The sequence below is a fragment of the Vanacampus margaritifer genome, chromosome 16 (assembly GCF_051991255.1).
Source record: "Vanacampus margaritifer isolate UIUO_Vmar chromosome 16, RoL_Vmar_1.0, whole genome shotgun sequence".
In the NCBI taxonomy this organism is placed as follows: Eukaryota; Metazoa; Chordata; class Actinopteri; order Syngnathiformes; family Syngnathidae; genus Vanacampus; species Vanacampus margaritifer.
This window is the reverse complement of record NC_135447.1, coordinates 20,984,869-21,010,406: the sequence shown is the minus strand read 5'-3', so window position 1 is coordinate 21,010,406 and position 25,538 is coordinate 20,984,869.

Genomic DNA, 25,538 nt, shown 5'->3' with positions numbered 1-25,538 from the left:
GCATCCTGAAGATGATTCCAGCATTAATTTCATTGTGCTTATGCTCATTTTTAAGATTTTGTCATTTTCACCTAAAGTGCACAATCAGGCTGAAAACGCATTTAAAGCAATAAAAAGTTCATTTTGGCTCTCACACCTAAACTAAACGTTGTAGACTCAAAATTTTTTGCTGTATTTAGTGTATTCTAGCATCCTGAAGATGATTCCAGCATTAATTTCATTGTGCTTATGCTTATTTTGAAGATTTTGACATTTTCACCTTAAGTGCACAATCAGGCTGAAAACGCATTTAAAGCAATAAAAAGTTCATTTTGGCTCTCACACCTAAACTAAACGTTGTAGACTCAAAATTTTTGCTGTATTCAGTGTATTCTAGCATCCTGAAGATGATTCCAGCATTAATTTCATTGTGCTTATGCTCATTTTTAAGATTTTGACATTTTCACCTAAAGTGCACAATCAGGGGCTGAAAACGCGTTTAAAGCAATAAAAAGTTCATTTTGGCTCTCACACCTAAACTAAACGTTGTAGACTCAAAATTTTTGCTGTATTTAGTGTATTCTAGCATCCTGAAGATGATTCCAGCATTAATTTCATTGTGCTTATGCTCATTTTGAAGATTTTGACATTTTCACCTTAAGTGTACAATCAGGGGCTGAAAACGCGTTTAAAGCAATAAAAAGTTCATTTTGGCTCTCACACCTAAACTAAACGTTGTAGACTCAAAATTTTTGCTGTATTTAGTGTATTCTAGCATCCTGAAGATGATTCCAGCATTAATTTCATCGTGCTTATGCTCATTTTGAAGATTTTGACATTTTAACCTAAAGTGCACAATCAGGCTGAAAACGCATTTAAAGCAATAAAAAGTTCATTTTGGCTCTCACACCTAAACTAAACGTTGTAGACTCAACATTTTTGCTGTATTTAGTGTATTTTAGCATCCTGAAGATGATTCCAGCATTAATTTCATTGTGCTTATGCTCATTTTGAAGATTTTGACATTTTCACCTTAAGTGTACAATCAGGGGCTGAAAACGCGTTTAAAGCAATAAAAAGTTCATTTTGGCTCTCACACCTAAACTAAACGTTGTAGACTCAAAATTTTTGCTGTATTTAGTGTATTCTAGCATCCTGAAGATGATTCCAGCATTAATTTCATTGTGCTTATGCTCATTTTGAAGATTTTGACATTTTCACCTTAAGTGTACAATCAGGGGCTGAAAACGCGTTTAAAGCAATAAAAAGTTCATTTTGGCTCTCACACCTAAACTAAACGTTGTAGACTCAAAATTTTTGCTGTATTTAGTGTATTCTAGCATCCTGGAGATGATTCCAGCATTAATTTCATTGTGCTTATGCTCATTTTTAAGATTTTGACATTTTCACCTTAAGTGCACAATCAGGCTGAACACGCATTTAAAGCAATAAAAAGTTCATTTTGGCTCTCACACCTAAACTAAACGTTGTAGACTCAAAATTTTTGCTGTATTTAGTGTATTTTAGCATCCTGAAGATGATTCCAGCATTAATTTCATTGTGCTTATGCTCATTTTTAAGATTTTGACATTTTCACCTTAAGTGTACAATCAGGGGCTGAAAACGCGTTTAAAGCAATAAAAAGTTCATTTTGGCTCTCACACCTAAACTAAACGTTGTAGACTCAAAATTTTTGCTGTATTTAGTGTATTCTAGCATCCTGAAGATGATTCCAGCATTAATTTCATCGTGCTTATGCTCATTTTGAAGATTTTGACATTTTAACCTAAAGTGCACAATCAGGCTGAAAACGCATTTAAAGCAATAAAAAGTTCATTTTGGCTCACACACCTAAAATAAACGTTGTAGACTCAAAATTTTTGCTGTATTCAGTGTATTCTAGCATCCTGAAGATGATTCCAGCATTAATTTCATTGTGCTTATGCTCATTTTGAAGATTTTGACATTTTCACCTTAAGTGTACAATCAGGGGCTGAAAACGCGTTTAAAGCAATAAAAAGTTCATTTTGGCTCTCACACCTAAACTAAACGTTGTAGACTCAAAATTTTTGCTGTATTTAGTGTATTCTAGCATCCTGAAGATGATTCCAGCATTAATTTCATTGTGCTTATGCTCATTTTTAAGATTTTGACATTTTCACCTAAAGTGCACAATCAGGCTGAAAACGCATTTAAAGCAATAAAAAGTTCATTTTGGCTCTCACACCTAAACTAAACGTTGTCGACTCAAAATTTTTGCTGTATTTAGTGTATTCTAGCATCCTGAAGATGATTCCAGCATTAATTTCATTGTGCTTATGCTCATTTTGAAGATTTTGACATTTTCACCTTAAGTGTACAATCAGGGGCTGAAAACGCGTTTAAAGCAATAAAAAGTTCATTTTGGCTCTCACACCTAAACTAAACGTTGTAGACTCAAAATTTTTGCTGTATTTAGTGTATTCTAGCATCCTGAAGATGATTCCAGCATTAATTTCATTGTGCTTATGCTCATTTTTAAGATTTTGACATTTTCACCTTAAGTGCACAATCAGGCTGAAAACGCATTTAAAGCAATAAAAAGTTCATTTTGGCTCACACACCTAAAATAAACGTTGTAGACTCAAAATTTTTGCTGTATTCAGTGTATTCTAGCATCCTGAAGATGATTCCAGCATTAATTTCATTGTGCTTATGCTCATTTTTAAGATTTTGACATTTTCACCTAAAGTGCACAATCAGGGGCTGAAAACGCGTTTAAAGCAATAAAAAGTTCATTTTGGCTCTCAAACCTAAACTAAACGTTGTAGACTCAAAATTTTTGCTGTATTTAGTGTATTCTAGCATCCTGAAGATGATTCCAGCATTCATTTCATCGTGCTTATGCTCATTTTGAAGATTTTGACATTTTAACCTAAAGTGCACAATCAGGCTGAAAACGCATTTAAAGCAATAAAAAGTTCATTTTGGCTCACACACCTAAAATAAACGTTGTAGACTCAAAATTTTTGCTGTATTCAGTGCATTCTAGCATCCTGAAGATGATTCCAGCATTAATTTCATTGTGCTTATGCTAATTTTGAAGATTTTGACATTTTCACCTAAAGTGTACAATCAGGGGCTGAAAACGCGTTTAAAGCAATAAAAAGTTCATTTTGGCTCTTACACCTAAACTAAACGTTGTAGACTCAAAATTTTTGCTGTATTTAGTGTATTCTAGCATCCTGAAGATGATTCCAGCATTAATGTCATCGTGCTTATGCTCATTTTGAAGATTTTGACATTTTAACCTAAAGTGCACAATCAGGCTGAAAACGCATTTAAAGCAATAAAAAGTTCATTTTGGCTCACACACCTAAAATAAACGTTGTAGACTCAAAATTTTTGCTGTATTCAGTGTATTCTAGCATCCTGAAGATGATTCCAGCATTAATTTCATTGTGCTTATGCTCATTTTTAAGATTTTGACATTTTCACCTAAAGTGCAGAATCAGGCTGAAAACGCATTTAAAGCAATAAAAAGTTCATTTTGGCTCTCACACCTAAACTAAACGTTGTAGACTCAAAATTTTTGCTGTATTTAGTGTATTGTATCATCCTGAAGATGATTCCAGCATTAATTTCATTGTGCTTATGCTCATTTTTAAGATTTTGACATTTTCACCTAAAGTGCACAAACAGGCTGAAAACGCATTTAAAGCAATAAAAAGTTCATTTTGGCTCTCACACCTAAACTAAACGTTGTAGACTCAAAATTTTTGCTGTATTCAGTGTATTCTAGCATCCTGAAGATGATTCCAGCATTAATTTCATTGTGCTTATGCTCATTTTTAAGATTTTGACATTTTCACCTAAAGTGCACAATCAGGGGCTGAAAACGCGTTTAAAGCAATAAAAAGTTCATTTTGGCTCTCAAACCTAAACTAAACGTTGTAGACTCAAAATTTTTGCTGTATTTAGTGTATTCTAGCATCCTGAAGATGATTCCAGCATTAATTTCATCGTGCTTATGCTCATTTTGAAGATTTTGACATTTTAACCTAAAGTGCACAATCAGGCTGAAAACGCATTTAAAGCAATAAAAAGTTCATTTTGGCTCACACACCTAAAATAAACGTTGTAGACTCAAAATTTTTGCTGTATTCAGTGCATTCTAGCATCCTGAAGATGATTCCAGCATTAATTTCATTGTGCTTATGCTAATTTTGAAGATTTTGACATTTTCACCTAAAGTGTACAATCAGGGGCTGAAAACGCGTTTAAAGCAATAAAAAGTTCATTTTGGCTCTTACACCTAAACTAAACGTTGTAGACTCAAAATTTTTGCTGTATTTAGTGTATTCTAGCATCCTGAAGATGATTCCAGCATTAATGTCATCGTGCTTATGCTCATTTTGAAGATTTTGACATTTTAACCTAAAGTGCACAATCAGGCTGAAAACGCATTTAAAGCAATAAAAAGTTCATTTTGGCTCACACACCTAAAATAAACGTTGTAGACTCAAAATTTTTGCTGTATTCAGTGTATTCTAGCATCCTGAAGATGATTCCAGCATTAATTTCATTGTGCTTATGCTCATTTTTAAGATTTTGACATTTTCACCTAAAGTGCAGAATCAGGCTGAAAACGCATTTAAAGCAATAAAAAGTTCATTTTGGCTCTCACACCTAAACTAAACGTTGTAGACTCAAAATTTTTGCTGTATTTAGTGTATTGTATCATCCTGAAGATGATTCCAGCATTAATTTCATTGTGCTTATGCTCATTTTTAAGATTTTGACATTTTCACCTAAAGTGCACAATCAGGCTGAAAACGCATTTAAAGCAATAAAAAGTTCATTTTGGCTCTCACACCTAAACTAAACGTTGTAGACTCAAAATTTTTGCTGTATTTAGTGTATTCTAGCATCCTGAAGATGATTCCAGCATTAATTTCATTGTGCTTATGCTCATTTTGAAGATTTTGACATTTTCACCTTAAGTGTACAATCAGGGGCTGAAAACGCGTTTAAAGCAATAAAAAGTTCATTTTGGCTCTCACACCTAAACTAAACGTTGTAGACTCAAAATTTTTGCTGTATTTAGTGTATTCTAGCATCCTGAAGATGATTCCAGCATTAATTTCATTGTGCTTATGCTCATTTTTAAGATTTTGACATTTTCACCTAAAGTGCACAATCAGGCTGAAAACGCATTTAAAGCAATAAAAAGTTCATTTTGGCTCTCACACCTAAACTAAACGTTGTAGACTCAAAATTTTTGCTGTATTCAGTGTATTCTAGTATCCTGAAGATGATTCCAGCATTAATTTCATTGTGCTTATGCTCATTTTTAAGATTTTGACATTTTCACCTAAAGTGCACTATCAGGGGCTGAAAACGCGTTTAAAGCAATAAAAAGTTCATTTTGGCTCTCACACCTAAACTAAACGTTGTAGACTCAAAATTTTTGCTGTATTTAGTGTATTCTAGCATCCTGAAGATGATTCCAGCATTAATTTCATTGTGCTTATGCTCATTTTTAAGATTTTGACATTTTCACATTAAGTGTACAATCAGGGGCTGAAAACGCGTTTAAAGCAATAAAAAGTTCATTTTGGCTCTCACACCTAAACTAAACGTTGTAGACTCAAACTTGTTGCTGTATTTAGTGTATTCTAGCATCCTGAAGATGATTCCAGCATTAATTTCATTGTGCTTATGCTCATTTTGAAGATTTTGACATTTTCACCTTAAGTGTACAATCAGGGGCTGAAAACGCGTTTAAAGCAATAAAAAGTTCATTTTGGCTCTCACACCTAAACTAAACGTTGTAGACTCAAAATTTTTGCTGTATTTAGTGTATTCTAGCATCCTGAAGATGATTCCAGCATTAATTTCATTGTGCTTATGCTCATTTTGAAGATTTTGACATTTTCACCTTAAGTGTACAATCAGGGGCTGAAAACGCGTTTAAAGCAATAAAAAGTTCATTTTGGCTCTCACACCTAAACTAAACGTTGTAGACTCAAAATTTTTGCTGTATTTAGTGTATTCTAGCATCCTGAAGATGATTCCAGCATTAATTTCATTGTGCTTATGCTCATTTTTAAGATTTTGACATTTTCACCTTAAGTGCACAATCAGGCTGAAAACGCATTTAAAGCAATAAAAAGTTCATTTTGGCTCTCACACCTAAACTAAACGTTGTAGACTCAAAATTTTTGCTGTATTTAGTGTATTTTAGCATCCTGAAGATGATTCCAGCATTAATTTCATTGTGCTTATGCTCATTTTTAAGATTTTGACATTTTCACCTTAAGTGTACAATCAGGGGCTGAAAACGCGTTTAAAGCAATAAAAAGTTCATTTTGGCTCTCACACCTAAACTAAACGTTGTAGACTCAAAATTTTTGCTGTATTTAGTGTATTCTAGCATCCTGAAGATGATTCCAGCATTAATTTCATCGTGCTTATGCTCATTTTGAAGATTTTGACATTTTAACCTAAAGTGCACAATCAGGCTGAAAACGCATTTAAAGCAATAAAAAGTTCATTTTGGCTCACACACCTAAAATAAACGTTGTAGACTCAAAATTTTTGCTGTATTCAGTGTATTCTAGCATCCTGAAGATGATTCCAGCATTAATTTCATTGTGCTTATGCTCATTTTGAAGATTTTGACATTTTCACCTTAAGTGTACAATCAGGGGCTGAAAACGCGTTTAAAGCAATAAAAAGTTCATTTTGGCTCTCACACCTAAACTAAACGTTGTAGACTCAAAAATTTTTGCTGTATTTAGTGTATTCTAGCATCCTGAAGATGATTCCAGCATTAATTTCATTGTGCTTATGCTCATTTTTAAGATTTTGACATTTTCACCTAAAGTGCACAATCAGGCTGAAAACGCATTTAAAGCAATAAAAAGTTCATTTTGGCTCTCACACCTAAACTAAACGTTGTCGACTCAAAATTTTTGCTGTATTTAGTGTATTCTAGCATCCTGAAGATGATTCCAGCATTAATTTCATTGTGCTTATGCTCATTTTGAAGATTTTGACATTTTCACCTTAAGTGTACAATCAGGGGCTGAAAACGCGTTTAAAGCAATAAAAAGTTCATTTTGGCTCTCACACCTAAACTAAACGTTGTAGACTCAAAATTTTTGCTGTATTTAGTGTATTCTAGCATCCTGAAGATGATTCCAGCATTAATTTCATTGTGCTTATGCTCATTTTTAAGATTTTGACATTTTCACCTTAAGTGCACAATCAGGCTGAAAACGCATTTAAAGCAATAAAAAGTTCATTTTGGCTCACACACCTAAAATAAACGTTGTAGACTCAAAATTTTTGCTGTATTCAGTGTATTCTAGCATCCTGAAGATGATTCCAGCATTAATTTCATTGTGCTTATGCTCATTTTTAAGATTTTGACATTTTCACCTAAAGTGCACAATCAGGGGCTGAAAACGCGTTTAAAGCAATAAAAAGTTCATTTTGGCTCTCAAACCTAAACTAAACGTTGTAGACTCAAAATTTTTGCTGTATTTAGTGTATTCTAGCATCCTGAAGATGATTCCAGCATTAATTTCATCGTGCTTATGCTCATTTTGAAGATTTTGACATTTTAACCTAAAGTGCACAATCAGGCTGAAAACGCATTTAAAGCAATAAAAAGTTCATTTTGGCTCACACACCTAAAATAAACGTTGTAGACTCAAAATTTTTGCTGTATTCAGTGCATTCTAGCATCCTGAAGATGATTCCAGCATTAATTTCATTGTGCTTATGCTAATTTTGAAGATTTTGACATTTTCACCTAAAGTGTACAATCAGGGGCTGAAAACGCGTTTAAAGCAATAAAAAGTTCATTTTGGCTCTCACACCTAAACTAAACGTTGTAGACTCAAAATTTTTGCTGTATTTAGTGTATTCTAGCATCCTGAAGATGATTCCAGCATTAATTTCATCGTGCTTATGCTCATTTTGAAGATTTTGACATTTTAACCTAAAGTGCACAATCAGGCTGAAAACGCATTTAAAGCAATAAAAAGTTCATTTTGGCTCACACACCTAAAATAAACGTTGTAGACTCAAAATTTTTGCTGTATTCAGTGTATTCTAGCATCCTGAAGATGATTCCAGCATTAATTTCATTGTGCTTATGCTCATTTTGAAGATTTTGACATTTTCACCTTAAGTGTACAATCAGGGGCTGAAAACGCGTTTAAAGCAATAAAAAGTTCATTTTGGCTCTCACACCTAAACTAAACGTTGTAGACTCAAAATTTTTGCTGTATTTAGTGTATTCTAGCATCCTGAAGATGATTCCAGCATTAATTTCATTGTGCTTATGCTCATTTTTAAGATTTTGACATTTTCACCTAAAGTGCACAATCAGGCTGAAAACGCATTTAAAGCAATAAAAAGTTCATTTTGGCTCTCACACCTAAACTAAACGTTGTCGACTCAAAATTTTTGCTGTATTTAGTGTATTCTAGCATCCTGAAGATGATTCCAGCATTAATTTCATTGTGCTTATGCTCATTTTGAAGATTTTGACATTTTCACCTTAAGTGTACAATCAGGGGCTGAAAACGCGTTTAAAGCAATAAAAAGTTCATTTTGGCTCTCACACCTAAACTAAACGTTGTAGACTCAAAATTTTTGCTGTATTTAGTGTATTCTAGCATCCTGAAGATGATTCCAGCATTAATTTCATTGTGCTTATGCTCATTTTTAAGATTTTGACATTTTCACCTTAAGTGCACAATCAGGCTGAAAACGCATTTAAAGCAATAAAAAGTTCATTTTGGCTCACACACCTAAAATAAACGTTGTAGACTCAAAATTTTTGCTGTATTCAGTGTATTCTAGCATCCTGAAGATGATTCCAGCATTAATTTCATTGTGCTTATGCTCATTTTTAAGATTTTGACATTTTCACCTAAAGTGCACAATCAGGGGCTGAAAACGCGTTTAAAGCAATAAAAAGTTCATTTTGGCTCTCAAACCTAAACTAAACGTTGTAGACTCAAAATTTTTGCTGTATTTAGTGTATTCTAGCATCCTGAAGATGATTCCAGCATTAATTTCATCGTGCTTATGCTCATTTTGAAGATTTTGACATTTTAACCTAAAGTGCACAATCAGGCTGAAAACGCATTTAAAGCAATAAAAAGTTCATTTTGGCTCACACACCTAAAATAAACGTTGTAGACTCAAAATTTTTGCTGTATTCAGTGCATTCTAGCATCCTGAAGATGATTCCAGCATTAATTTCATTGTGCTTATGCTAATTTTGAAGATTTTGACATTTTCACCTAAAGTGTACAATCAGGGGCTGAAAACGCGTTTAAAGCAATAAAAAGTTCATTTTGTCTCTTACACCTAAACTAAACGTTGTAGACTCAAAATTTTTGCTGTATTTAGTGTATTCTAGCATCCTGAAGATGATTCCAGCATTAATGTCATCGTGCTTATGCTCATTTTGAAGATTTTGACATTTTAACCTAAAGTGCACAATCAGGCTGAAAACGCATTTAAAGCAATAAAAAGTTCATTTTGGCTCACACACCTAAAATAAACGTTGTAGACTCAAAATTTTTGCTGTATTCAGTGTATTCTAGCATCCTGAAGATGATTCCAGCATTAATTTCATTGTGCTTATGCTCATTTTTAAGATTTTGACATTTTCACCTAAAGTGCAGAATCAGGCTGAAAACGCATTTAAAGCAATAAAAAGTTCATTTTGGCTCTCACACCTAAACTAAACGTTGTAGACTCAAAATTTTTGCTGTATTTAGTGTATTGTATCATCCTGAAGATGATTCCAGCATTAATTTCATTGTGCTTATGCTCATTTTTAAGATTTTGACATTTTCACCTAAAGTGCACAAACAGGCTGAAAACGCATTTAAAGCAATAAAAAGTTCATTTTGGCTCTCACACCTAAACTAAACGTTGTAGACTCAAAATTTTTGCTGTATTTAGTGTATTCTAGCATCCTGAAGATGATTCCAGCATTAATTTCATTGTGCTTATGCTCATTTTGAAGATTTTGACATTTTCACCTTAAGTGTACAATCAGGGGCTGAAAACGCGTTTAAAGCAATAAAAAGTTCATTTTGGCTCTCACACCTAAACTAAACGTTGTAGACTCAAAATTTTTGCTGTATTTAGTGTATTCTAGCATCCTGAAGATGATTCCAGCATTAATTTCATTGTGCTTATGCTCATTTTTAAGATTTTGACATTTTCACCTAAAGTGCACAATCAGGCTGAAAACGCATTTAAAGCAATAAAAAGTTCATTTTGGCTCTCACACCTAAACTAAACGTTGTAGACTCAAAATTTTTGCTGTATTCAGTGTATTCTAGTATCCTGAAGATGATTCCAGCATTAATTTCATTGTGCTTATGCTCATTTTTAAGATTTTGACATTTTCACCTAAAGTGCACTATCAGGGGCTGAAAACGCGTTTAAAGCAATAAAAAGTTCATTTTGGCTCTCACACCTAAACTAAACGTTGTAGACTCAAAATTTTTGCTGTATTTAGTGTATTCTAGCATCCTGAAGATGATTCCAGCATTAATTTCATTGTGCTTATGCTCATTTTTAAGATTTTGACATTTTCACATTAAGTGTACAATCAGGGGCTGAAAACGCGTTTAAAGCAATAAAAAGTTCATTTTGGCTCTCACACCTAAACTAAACGTTGTAGACTCAAAATTTTTGCTGTATTTAGTGTATTCTAGCATCCTGAAGATGATTCCAGCATTAATTTCATTGTGCTTATGCTCATTTTTAAGATTTTGACATTTTCACCTAAAGTGTACAATCAGGCTGAAAACGCATTTAAAGCAATAAAAAGTTCATTTTGGCTCTCACATTTAAACTAAACGTTGTAGACTCAAAATTTTTGCTGTATTTAGTGTATTCTAGCATCCTGAAGATGATTCCAGCATTAATTTCATTGTGCTTATGCTCATTTTGAAGATTTTGACATTTTCACCTTAAGTGTACAATCAGGGGCTGAAAACGCGTTTAAAGCAATAAAAAGTTCATTTTGGCTCTCACACCTAAACTAAACGTTGTAGACTCAAACTTGTTGCTGTATTTAGTGTATTCTAGCATCCTGAAGATGATTCCAGCATTAATTTCATTTTGCTTATGCTCATTTTTAAGATTTTGACATTTTCACCTAAAGTGCACAATCAGGGGCTGAAAACGCGTTTAAAGCAATAAAAAGTTCATTTTGGCTCTCACACCTAAACTAAACGTTGTAGACTCAAAATTTTTGCTGTATTTAGTGTATTCTAGCATCCTGAAGATGATTCCAGCATTAATTTCATTGTGCTTATGCTCATTTTTAAGATTTTGACATTTTCACCTAAAGTGCACAATCAGGCTGAAAACGCATTTAAAGCAATAAAAAGTTCATTTTGGCTCTCACACCTAAACTAAACGTTGTAGACTCAAAATTTTTGCTGTATTCAGTGTATTCTAGTATCCTGAAGATGATTCCAGCATTAATTTCATTGTGCTTATGCTCATTTTTAAGATTTTGACATTTTCACCTAAAGTGCACTATCAGGGGCTGAAAACGCGTTTAAAGCAATAAAAAGTTCATTTTGGCTCTCACACCTAAACTAAACGTTGTAGACTCAAAATTTTTGCTGTATTTAGTGTATTCTAGCATCCTGAAGATGATTCCAGCATTAATTTCATTGTGCTTATGCTCATTTTTAAGATTTTGACATTTTCACATTAAGTGTACAATCAGGGGCTGAAAACGCGTTTAAAGCAATAAAAAGTTCATTTTGGCTCTCACACCTAAACTAAACGTTGTAGACTCAAAATTTTTGCTGTATTTAGTGTATTCTAGCATCCTGAAGATGATTCCAGCATTAATTTCATTGTGCTTATGCTCATTTTTAAGATTTTGACATTTTCACCTAAAGTGTACAATCAGGCTGAAAACGCATTTAAAGCAATAAAAAGTTCATTTTGGCTCTCACATTTAAACTAAACGTTGTAGACTCAAAATTTTTGCTGTATTTAGTGTATTCTAGCATCCTGAAGATGATTCCAGCATTAATTTCATTGTGCTTATGCTCATTTTGAAGATTTTGACATTTTCACCTTAAGTGTACAATCAGGGGCTGAAAACGCGTTTAAAGCAATAAAAAGTTCATTTTGGCTCTCACACCTAAAGTAAACGTTGTAGACTCAAACTTGTTGCTGTATTTAGTGTATTCTAGCATCCTGAAGATGATTCCAGCATTAATTTCATTGTGCTTATGCTCATTTTGAAGATTTTGACATTTTCACCTTAAGTGTACAATCAGGGGCTGAAAACGCGTTTAAAGCAATAAAAAGTTCATTTTGGCTCTCACACCTAAACTAAACGTTGTAGACTCAAACTTGTTGCTGTATTTAGTGTATTCTAGCATCCTGAAGATGATTCCAGCATTAATTTCATTTTGCTTATGCTCATTTTTAAGATTTTGACATTTTCACCTAAAGTGCACAATCAGGCTGAAAACGCATTTAAAGCAATAAAAAGTTCATTTTGGCTCTCACACCTAAACTAAACGTTGTAGACTCAAAATTTTTGCTGTATTCAGTGTATTCTAGCATCCTGAAGATGATTCCAGCATTAATTTCATTGTGCTTATGCTCATTTTTAAGATTTTGACATTTTCACCTTAAGTGCACAATCAGGGGCTGAAAACCCGTTTAAAGCAATAAAAAGTTCATTTTGGCTCTCACACCTAAACTAAACGTTGTAGACTCAAAATTTTTGCTGTATTTAGTGTATTCTAGCATCCTGAAGATGATTCCAGCATTAATTTCATTGTGCTTATGCTCATTTTGAAGATTTTGACATTTTCACCTTAAGTGTACAATCAGGGGCTGAAAACGCGTTTAAAGCAATAAAAAGTTCATTTTGGCTCTCACACCTAAACTAAACGTTGTAGACTCAAAATTTTTGCTGTATTTAGTGTATTCTAGCATCCTGAAGATGATTCCAGCATTAATTTCATCGTGCTTATGCTCATTTTGAAGATTTTGACATTTTAACCTAAAGTGCACAATCAGGCTGAAAACGCATTTAAAGCAATAAAAAGTTCATTTTGGCTCACACACCTAAAATAAACGTTGTAGACTCCAAATTTTTGCTGTATTCAGTGTATTCTAGCATCCTGAAGATGATTCCAGCATTAATTTCATTGTGCTTATGCTCATTTTGAAGATTTTGACATTTTCACCTTAAGTGTACAATCAGGGGCTGAAAACGCGTTTAAAGCAATAAAAAGTTCATTTTGGCTCTCACACCTAAACTAAACGTTGTAGACTCAAACTTGTTGCTGTATTTAGTGTATTCTAGCATCCTGAAGATGATTCCAGCATTAATTTCATTGTGCTTATGCTCATTTTAAAGATTTTGACATTTTCACCTAAAGTGCACAATCAGGCTGAAAACGCATTTAAAGCAATAAAAAGTTCATTTTGGCTCTCACACCTAAACTAAACGTTGTAGACTCAAAATTTTTGCTGTATTTAGTGTATTCTAGCATCCTGAAGATGATTCCAGCATTAATTTCATCGTGCTTATGCTCATTTTGAAGATTTTGACATTTTAACCTAAAGTGCACAATCAGGCTGAAAACGCATTTAAAGCAATAAAAAGTTCATTTTGGCTCACACACCTAAAATAAACGTTGTAGACTCAAATTTTTTGCTGTATTCAGTGTATTCTAGCATCCTGAAGATGATTCCAGCATTAATTTCATTGTGCTTATGCTCATTTTGAAGATTTTGACATTTTCACCTTAAGTGTACAATCAGGGGCTGAAAACGCGTTTAAAGCAATAAAAAGTTCATTTTGGCTCTCACACCTAAACTAAACGTTGTAGACTCAAAATTTTTGCTGTATTTAGTGTATTCTAGCATCCTGAAGATGATTCCAGCATTAATTTCATCGTGCTTATGCTCATTTTGAAGATTTTGACATTTTAACCTAAAGTGCACAATCAGGCTGAAAACGCATTTAAAGCAATAAAAAGTTCATTTTGGCTCACACACCTAAAATAAACGTTGTAGACTCCAAATTTTTGCTGTATTCAGTGTATTCTAGCATCCTGAAGATGATTCCAGCATTAATTTCATTGTGCTTATGCTCATTTTGAAGATTTTGACATTTTCACCTTAAGTGTACAATCAGGGGCTGAAAACGCGTTTAAAGCAATAAAAAGTTCATTTTGGCTCTCACACCTAAACTAAACGTTGTAGACTCAAACTTGTTGCTGTATTTAGTGTATTCTAGCATCCTGAAGATGATTCCAGCATTAATTTCATTGTGCTTATGCTCATTTTAAAGATTTTGACATTTTCACCTAAAGTGCACAATCAGGCTGAAAACGCATTTAAAGCAATAAAAAGTTCATTTTGGCTCTCACACCTAAACTAAACGTTGTAGACTCAAAATTTTTGCTGTATTTAGTGTATTCTAGCATCCTGAAGATGATTCCAGCATTAATTTCATCGTGCTTATGCTCATTTTGAAGATTTTGACATTTTAACCTAAAGTGCACAATCAGGCTGAAAACGCATTTAAAGCAATAAAAAGTTCATTTTGGCTCACACACCTAAAATAAACGTTGTAGACTCAAAATTTTTGCTGTATTCAGTGTATTCTAGCATCCTGAAGATGATTCCAGCATTAATTTCATTGTGCTTATGCTCATTTTTAAGATTTTGACATTTTCACCTAAAGTGCAGAATCAGGCTGAAAACGCATTTAAAGCAATAAAAAGTTCATTTTGGCTCTCACACCTAAACTAAACGTTGTAGACTCAAAATTTTTGCTGTATTTAGTGTATTGTATCATCCTGAAGATGATTCCAGCATTGATTTCATTGTGCTTATGCTCATTTTTAAGATTTTGACATTTTCACCTAAAGTGCACAATCAGGCTGAAAACGCATTTAAAGCAATAAAAAGTTCATTTTGGCTCTCACACCTAAACTAAACGTTGTAGACTCAAAATTTTTGCTGTATTTAGTGTATTCTAGCATCCTGAAGATGATTCCAGCATTAATTTCATTGTGCTAATGCTCATTTTGAAGATTTTGACATTTTCACCTTAAGTGTACAATCAGGGGCTGAAAACGCGTTTAAAGCAATAAAAAGTTCATTTTGGCTCTCACACCTAAACTAAACGTTGTAGACTCAAAATTTTTGCTGTATTTAGTGTATTCTAGCATCCTGAAGATGATTCCAGCATTAATTTCATTGTGCTTATGCTCATTTTTAAGATTTTGACATTTTCACCTAAAGTGCACAATCAGGCTGAAAACGCATTTAAAGCAATAAAAAGTTCATTTTGGCTCTCACACCTAAACTAAACGTTGTAGACTCAAAATTTTTGCTGTATTCAGTGTATTCTAGTATCCTGAAGATGATTCCAGCATTAATTTCATTGTGCTTATGCTCATTTTTAAGATTTTGACATTTTCACCTAAAGTGCACTATCAGGGGCTGAAAACGCGTTTAAAGCAATAAAAAGTTCATTTTGGCTCTCACACCTAAACTAAACGTTGGAGACTCAAAATTTTTGCTGTATTTAGTGTATTCTAGCATCCTGAAGATGATTCCAGCATTAATTTCATTGTGCTTATGCTCATTTTTAAGATTTTGACATTTTCACATTAAGTGTACAATCAGGGGCTGAAAACGCGTTTAAAGCAATAAAAAGTTCATTTTGGCTCTCACACCTAAACTAAACGTTGTAGACTCAAAATTTTTGCTGTATTTAGTGTATTCTAGCATCCTGAAGATGATTCCAGCATTAATTTCATTGTGCTTATGCTCATTTTTAAGATTTTGACATTTTCACCTAAAGTGTACAATCAGGCTGAAAACGCATTTAAAGCAATAAAAAGTTCATTTTGGCTCTCACATTTAAACTAAACGTTGTAGACTCAAAATTTTTGCTGTATTTAGTGTATTCTAGCATCCTGAAGATGATTCCAGCATTAATTTCATTGTGCTTATGCTCATTTTGAAGATTTTGACATTTTCACCTTAAGTGTACAATCAGGGGCTGAAAACGCGTTTAAAGCAATAAAAAGTTCATTTTGGCTCTCACACCTAAACTAAACGTTGTAGACTCAAACTTGTTGCTGTATTTAGTGTATTCTAGCATCCTGAAGATGATTCCAGCATTAATTTCATTTTGCTTATGCTCATTTTTAAGATTTTGACATTTTCACCTAAAGTGCACAATCAGGGGCTGAAAACGCGTTTAAAGCAATAAAAAGTTCATTTTGGCTCTCACACCTAAACTAAACGTTGTAGACTCAAAATTTTTGCTGTATTTAGTGTATTCTAGCATCCTGAAGATGATTCCAGCATTAATTTCATTGTGCTTATGCTCATTTTTAAGATTTTGACATTTTCACCTAAAGTGCACAATCAGGCTGAAAATGCATTTAAAGCAATAAAAAGTTCATTTTGGCTCTCACACCTAAACTAAACGTTGTAGACTCAAAATTTTTGCTGTATTCAGTGTATTTTAGCATCCTGAAGATGATTCCAGCATTAATTTCATTGTGCTTATGCTCATTTTTAAGATTTTGACATTTTCACCTTAAGTGTACAATCAGGGGCTGAAAACGCGTTTAAAGCAATAAAAAGTTCATTTTGGCTCTCACACCTAAACTAAACGTTGTAGACTCAAAATTTTTGCTGTATTCAGTTTATTCTAGCATCCTGAAGATGATTCCAGCATTAATTTCATTGTGCTTATGCTCATTTTTAAGATTTTGACATTTTCACCTAAAGTGCACAATCAGGCTGAAAACGCATTTAAAGCAATAAAAAGTTCATTTTGGCGCTCACACCTAAACTAAACGTTGTAGACTCAAAATTTTTGCTGTATTTAGTGTATTCTAGCATCCTGAAGATGATTCCAGCATTAATTTCATTGTGCTTATGCTCATTTTGAAGATTTTGACATTTTCACCTTAAGTGTACAATCAGGGGCTGAAAACGCGTTTAAAGCAATAAAAAGTTCATTTTGGCTCTCACACCTAAACTAAACGTTGTAGACTCAAACTTGTTGCTGTATTTAGTGTATTCTAGCATCCTGAAGATGATTCTAGCATTAATTTCATTGTGCTTATGCTCATTTTTAAGATTTTGACATTTTCACCTAAAGTGCACAATCAGGCTGAAAACGCATTTAAAGCAATAAAAAGTTCATTTTGGCTCTCACACCTAAACTAAACGTTGTAGACTCAAAATTTTTGCTGTATTCAGTGTATTCTAGCATCCTGAAGATGATTCCAGCATTAATTTCATTGTGCTTATGCTCATTTTTAAGATTTTGACATTTTCACCTTAAGTGCACAATCAGGGGCTGAAAACCCGTTTAAAGCAATAAAAAGTTCATTTTGGCTCTCACACCTAAACTAAACGTTGTAGACTCAAAATTTTTGCTGTATTTAGTGTATTCTAGCATCCTGAAGATGATTCCAGCATTAATTTCATCGTGCTTATGCTCATTTTGAAGATTTTGACATTTTAACCTAAAGTGCACAATCAGGCTGAAAACGCATTTAAAGCAATAAAAAGTTCATTTTGGCTCACACACCTAAAATAAACGTTGTAGACTCAAATTTTTTGCTGTATTCAGTGTATTCTAGCATCCTGAAGATGATTCCAGCATTAATTTCATTGTGCTTATGCTCATTTTGAAGATTTTGACATTTTCACCTTAAGTGTACAATCAGGGGCTGAAAACGCGTTTAAAGCAATAAAAAGTTCATTTTGGCTCTCACACCTAAACTAAACGTTGTAGACTCAAAATTTTTGCTGTATTTAGTGTATTCTAGCATCCTGAAGATGATTCCAGCATTAATTTCATTGTGCTTATGCTCATTTTTAAGATTTTGACATTTTCACCTAAAGTGCACAATCAGGCTGAAAACGCATTTAAAGCAATAAAAAGTTCATTTTGGCTCTCACACCTAAACTAAACGTTGTAGACTCAAAATTTTTGCTGTATTCAGTGTATTCTAGTATCCTGAAGATGATTCCAGCATTAATTTCATTGTGCTTATGCTCATTTTTAAGATTTTGACATTTTCACCTAAAGTGCACTATCAGGGGCTGAAAACGCGTTTAAAGCAATAAAAAGTTCATTTTGGCTCTCACACCTAAACTAAACGTTGTAGACTCAAAATTTTTGCTGTATTTAGTGTATTCTAGCATCCTGAAGATGATTCCAGCATTAATTTCATTGTGCTTATGCTCATTTTTAAGATTTTGACATTTTCACCTTAAGTGTACAATCAGGGGCTGAAAACGCGTTTAAAGCAATAAAAAGTTCATTTTGGCTCTCACACCTAAACTAAACGTTGTAGACTCAAAATTTTTGCTGTATTTAGTGTATTCTAGCATCCTGAAGATGATTCCAGCATTAATTTCATTGTGCTTATGCTCATTTTTAAGATTTTGACATTTTCACCTAAAGTGTACAATCAGGCTGAAAACGCATTTAAAGCAATAAAAAGTTCATTTTGGCTCTCACATTTAAACTAAACGTTGTAGACTCAAAATTTTTGCTGTATTTAGTGTATTCTAGCATCCTGAAGATGATTCCAGCATTAATTTCATTGTGCTTATGCTCATTTTGAAGATTTTGACATTTTCACCTTAAGTGTACAATCAGGGGCTGAAAACGCGTTTAAAGCAATAAAAAGTTCATTTTGGCTCTCACACCTAAAGTAAACGTTGTAGACTCAAACTTGTTGCTGTATTTAGTGTATTCTAGCATCCTGAAGATGATTCCAGCATTAATTTCATTGTGCTTATGCTCATTTTGAAGATTTTGACATTTTCACCTTAAGTGTACAATCAGGGGCTGAAAACGCGTTTAAAGCAATAAAAAGTTCATTTTGGCTCTCACACCTAAACTAAACGTTGTAGACTCAAACTTGTTGCTGTATTTAGTGTATTCTAGAATCCTGAAGATGATTCCAGCATTAATTTCATTTTGCTTATGCTCATTTTTAAGATTTTGACATTTTCACCTAAAGTGCACAATCAGGGGCTGAAAACGCGTTTAAAGCAATAAAAAGTTCATTTTGGCTCTCACACCTAAACTAAACGTTGTAGACTCAAAATTTTTGCTGTATTTAGTGTATTCTAGCATCCTGAAGATGATTCCAGCATTAATTTCATTGTGCTTATGCTCATTTTTAAGATTTTGACATTTTCACCTAAAGTGCACAATCAGGCTGAAAACGCATTTAAAGCAATAAAAAGTTCATTTTGGCTCTCACACCTAAACTAAACGTTGTAGACTCAAAATTTTTGCTGTATTCAGTGTATTTTAGCATCCTGAAGATGATTCCAGCATTAATTTCATTGTGCTTATGCTCATTTTTAAGATTTTGACATTTTCACCTTAAGTGTACAATCAGGGGCTGAAAACGCGTTTAAAGCAATAAAAAGTTCATTTTGGCTCTCACACCTAAACTAAACGTTGTAGACTCAAAATTTTTGCTGTATTTAGTGTATTCTAGCATCCTGAAGATGATTCCAGCATTAATTTCATTGTGCTTATGCTCATTTTGAAGATTTTGACATTTTCACCTTAAGTGTACAATCAGGGGCTGAAAACGCGTTTAAAGCAATAAAAAGTTCATTTTGGCTCTCACACCTAAACTAAACGTTGTAGACTCAAAATTTTTGCTGTATTTAGTGTATTCTAGCATACTGAAGATGATTCCAGCATTAATTTCATTGTGCTTATGCTCATTTTTAAGATTTTGACATTTTCACCTAAAGTGTACAATCAGGCTGAAAACGCATTTAAAGCAATAAAAAGTTCATTTTGGCTCTCACACCTAAACTAAACGTTGTAGACTCAAAATTTTTGCTGTATTTAGTGTATTCTAGCATCCTGAAGATGATTCCAGCATTAATTTCATTGTGCTTATGCTCATTTTGAAGATTTTGACATTTTCACCTTAAGTGTACAATCAGGGGCTGAAAACGCGTTTAAAGCAATAAAAAGTTCATTTTGGCTCTCACACCTAAACTAAACGTTGTAGACTCAAACTTGTTGCTGTATTTAGTGTATTCTAGCATCCTGAAGATGATTCCAGCATTAATTTCATTGTGCTTATGCTCATTTTGAAGATTTTGACATTTTCACCTTAAGTGTACAATCAGGGGCTGAAAACGCGTTTAAAGCAATAAAAAGTTCATTTTGGCTCTCACACCTAAACTAAACGTTGTAGACTCAAACTTGTTGCTGTATTTAGTGTATTCTAGCATCCTGAAGATGATTCCAGCATTAATTTCATTGTGCTTATGCTCATTTTTAAGATTTTGACATTTTCACCTAAAGTGCACAATCAGGGGCTGAAAACGCGTTTAAAGCAATAAAAAGTTCATTTTGGCTCTCACACCTAAACTAAACGTTGTAGACTCAAAATTTTTGCTGTATTTAGTGTATTCTAGCATCCTGAAGATGATTCCAGCATTAATTTCATTGTGCTTATGCTCATTTTTAAGATTTTGACATTTTCACCTAAAGTGCACAATCAGGCTGAAAACGCATTTAAAGCAATAGAAAGTTCATTTTGGCTCTCACACCTAAACTAAACGTTGTAGACTCAAAATTTTTGCTGTATTCAGTGTATTTTAGCATCCTGAAGATGATTCCAGCATTAATTTCATTGTGCTTATGCTCATTTTTAAGATTTTGACATTTTCACCTTAAGTGTACAATCAGGGGCTGAAAACGCGTTTAAAGCAATAAAAAGTTCATTTTGGCTCTCACACCTAAACTAAACGTTGTAGACTCAAAATTTTTGCTGTATTCAGTGTATTCTAGCATCCTGAAGATGATTCCAGCATTAATTTCATTGTGCTTATGCTCATTTTTAAGATTTTGACATTTTCACCTAAAGTGCACAATCAGGCTGAAAACGCATTTAAAGCAATAAAAAGTTCATTTTGGCGCTCACACCTAAACTAAACGTTGTAGACTCAAAATTGTTGCTGTATTTAGTGTATTCTAGCATCCTGAAGATGATTCCAGCATTAATTTCATTGTGCTTATGCTCATTTTGAAGATTTTGACATTTTCACCTTAAGTGTACAATCAGGGGCTGAAAACGCGTTTAAAGCAATAAAAAGTTCATTTTGGCTCTCACACCTAAACTAAACGTTGTAGACTCAAAATTTTTGCTGTATTTAGTGTATTCTAGCATCCTGAAGATGATTCCAGCATTAATTTCATTGTGCTTATGCTCATTTTTAAGATTTTGACATTTTCACCTAAAGTGCACAATCAGGCTGAAAACGCATTTAAAGCAATAAAAAGTTCATTTTGGCTCTCACACCTAAACTAAACGTTGTAGACTCAAAATTTTTGCTGTATTTAGTGTATTTTAGCATCCTGAAGATGATTCCAGCATTAATTTCATTGTGCTTATGCTCATTTTTAAGATTTTGACATTTTCACCTTAAGTGTACAATCAGGGGCTGAAAACGCGTTTAAAGCAATAAAAAAATCATTTTGGCTCTCACACCTAAACTAAACGTTGTAGACTCAAAATTTTTGCTGTATTTAGTGTATTCTAGCATTCTGAAGATGATTCCAGCATTAATTTCATTGTGCTTATGCTCATTTTTAAGATTTTGACATTTTCACTTTAAGTGTACAATCAGGGGCTGAAAACGCGTTTAAAGCAATAAAAAGTTCATTTTGGCTCTCACACCTAAACTAAACGTTGTAGACTCAAAATTTTTGCTGTATTTAGTGTATTCTAGCATCCTGAAGATGATTCCAGCATTAATTTCATTGTGCTCATGCTCATTTTTAAGATTTTGACATTTTCACCTAAAGTGTACAATCAGGCTGAAAACGCATTTAAAGCAATAAAAAGTTCATTTTGGCTCTCACACCTAAACTAAACGTTGTAGACTCAAACTTGTTGCTGTATTTAGTGTATTCTAGCATCCTGAAGATGATTCCAGCATTAATTTCATTGTGCTTATGCTCATTTTGAAGATTTTGACATTTTCACCTTAAGTGTACAATCAGGGGCTGAAAACGCGTTTAAAGCAATAAAAAGTTCATTTTGGCTCTCAAACCTAAACTAAACGTTGTAGACTCAAACTTGTTGCTGTATTTAGTGTATTCTAGCATCCTGAAGATGATTCCAGCATTAATTTCATTGTGCTTATGCTCATTTTTAAGATTTTGACATTTTCACCTAAAGTGCACAATCAGGCTGAAAACGCATTTAAAGCAATAAAAAGTTCATTTTGGCGCTCACACCTAAACTAAACGTTGTAGACTCAAAATTTTTGCTGTATTTAGTGTATTCTAGCATCCTGAAGATGATTCCAGCATTAATTTCATTGTGCTTATGCTCATTTTTAAGATTTTGACATTTTCACCTAAAGTGCACAATCAGGCTGAAAACGCATTTAAAGCAATAAAAAGATCATTTTGGCTCTCACACCTAAACTAAACGTTGTAGACTCAAAATTTTTGCTGTATTTAGTGTATTCTAGCATCCTGAAGATGATTCCAGCATTAATTTCATCGTGCTTATGCTCATTTTGAAGATTTTGACATTTTAACCTAAAGTGCACAATCAGGCTGAAAACGCATTTAAAGCAATAAAAAGTTCATTTTGGCTCACACACCTAAAATAAACGTTGTAGACTCAAAATTTTTGCTGTATTCAGTGCATTCTAGCATCCTGAAGATGATTCCAGCATTAATTTCATTGTGCTTATGCTAATTTTGAAGATTTTGACATTTTCACCTAAAGTGTACAATCAGGGGCTGAAAACGCGTTTAAAGCAATAAAAAGTTCATTTTGGCTCTTACACCTAAACTAAACGTTGTAGACTCAAAATTTTTGCTGTATTTAGTGTATTCTAGAATCCTGAAGATGATTCCAGCATTAATTTCATTGTGCTTATGCTCATTTTAAAGATTTTGACATTTTCACCTAAAGTGCACAATCAGGCTGAAAACGCATTTAAAGCAATAAAAAGTTCATTTTGGCTCTCACACCTAAACTAAACGTTGTAGACTCAAAATTTTTGCTGTATTTAGTGTATTCTAGCATCCTGAAGATGATTCCAGCATTAATTTCATCGTGCTTATGCTCATTTTGAAGATTTTGACATTTTAACCTAAAGTGCACAATCAGGCTGAAAACGCATTTAAAGCAATAAAAAGTTCATTTTGGCTCACACACCTAAAATAAACGTTGTAGACTCAAAATTTTTGCTGTATTCAGTGTATTCTAGCATCCTGAAGATGATTCCAGCATTAATTTCATTGTGCTTATGCTCATTTTTAAGATTTTGACATTTTCACCTAAAGTGCAGAATCAGGCTGAAAACGCATTTAAAGCAATAAAAAGTTCATTTTGGCTCTCACACCTAAACTAAACGTTGTAGACTCAAAATTTTTGCTGTATTTAGTGTATTGTATCATCCTGAAGATGATTCCAGCATTAATTTCATTGTGCTTATGCTCATTTTTAAGATTTTGACATTTTCACCTAAAGTGCACAATCAGGCTGAAAACGCATTTAAAGCAATAAAAAGTTCATTTTGGCTCTCACACCTAAACTAAACGTTGTAGACTCAAAATTTTTGCTGTATTTAGTGTATTCTAGCATCCTGAAGATGATTCCAGCATTAATTTCATTGTGCTTATGCTCATTTTGAAGATTTTGACATTTTCACCTTAAGTGTACAATCAGGGGCTGAAAACGCGTTTAAAGCAATAAAAAGTTCATTTTGGCTCTCACACCTAAACTAAACGTTGTAGACTCAAAATTTTTGCTGTATTTAGTGTATTCTAGCATCCTGAAGATGATTCCAGCATTAATTTCATTGTGCTTATGCTCATTTTTAAGATTTTGACATTTTCACCTAAAGTGCACAATCAGGCTGAAAACGCATTTAAAGCAATAAAAAGTTCATTTTGGCTCTCACACCTAAACTAAACGTTGTAGACTCAAAATTTTTGCTGTATTTAGTGTATTCTAGCATCCTGAAGATGATTCCAGCATTAATTTCATTGTGCTTATGCTCATTTTTAAGATTTTGACATTTTCACCTTAAGTGTACAATCAGGGGCTGAAAACGCGTTTAAAGCAATAAAAAGTTCATTTTGGCTCTCACACCTAAACTAAACGTTGTAGACTCAAAATTTTTGCTGTATTTAGTGTATTCTAGCATCCTGAAGATGATTCCAGCATTAATTTCATTGTGCTTATGCTCATTTTTAAGATTTTGACATTTTCACCTAAAGTGTACAATCAGGCTGAAAACGCATTTAAAGCAATAAAAAGTTCATTTTGGCTCTCACACCTAAACTAAACGTTGTAGACTCAAAATTTTTGCTGTATTTAGTGTATTCTAGCATCCTGAAGATGATTCCAGCATTAATTTCATTGTGCTTATGCTCATTTTGAAGATTTTGACATTTTCACCTTAAGTGTACAATCAGGGGCTGAAAACGCGTTTAAAGCAATAAAAAGTTCATTTTGGCTCTCACACCTAAACTAAACGTTGTAGACTCAAACTTGTTGCTGTATTTAGTGTATTCTAGCATCCTGAAGATGATTCCAGCATTAATTTCATTGTGCTTATGCTCATTTTGAAGATTTTGACATTTTCACCTTAAGTGTACAATCAGGGGCTGAAAACGCGTTTAAAGCAATAAAAAGTTCATTTTGGCTCTCACACCTAAACTAAACGTTGTAGACTCAAACTTGTTGCTGTATTTAGTGTATTCTAGCATCCTGAAGATGATTCCAGCATTAATTTCATTGTGCTTATGCTCATTTTTAAGATTTTGACATTTTCACCTAAAGTGCACAATCAGGGGCTGAAAACGCGTTTAAAGCAATAAAAAGTTCATTTTGGCTCTCACACCTAAACTAAACGTTGTAGACTCAAAATTTTTGCTGTATTTAGTGTATTCTAGCATCCTGAAGATGATTCCAGCATTAATTTCATTGTGCTTATGCTCATTTTTAAGATTTTGACATTTTCACCTAAAGTGCACAATCAGGGTGAAAACGCATTTAAAGCAATAGAAAGTTCATTTTGGCTCTCACACCTAAACTAAACGTTGTAGACTCAAAATTTTTGCTGTATTCAGTGTATTTTAGCATCCTGAAGATGATTCCAGCATTAATTTCATTGTGCTTATGCTCATTTTTAAGATTTTGACATTTTCACCTTAAGTGTACAATCAGGGGCTGAAAACGCGTTTAAAGCAATAAAAAGTTCATTTTGGCTCTCACACCTAAACTAAACGTTGTAGACTCAAAATTTTTGCTGTATTCAGTGTATTCTAGCATCCTGAAGATGATTCCAGCATTAATTTCATTGTGCTTATGCTCATTTTTAAGATTTTGACATTTTCACCTAAAGTGCACAATCAGGCTGAAAACGCATTTAAAGCAATAAAAAGTTCATTTTGGCGCTCACACCTAAACTAAACGTTG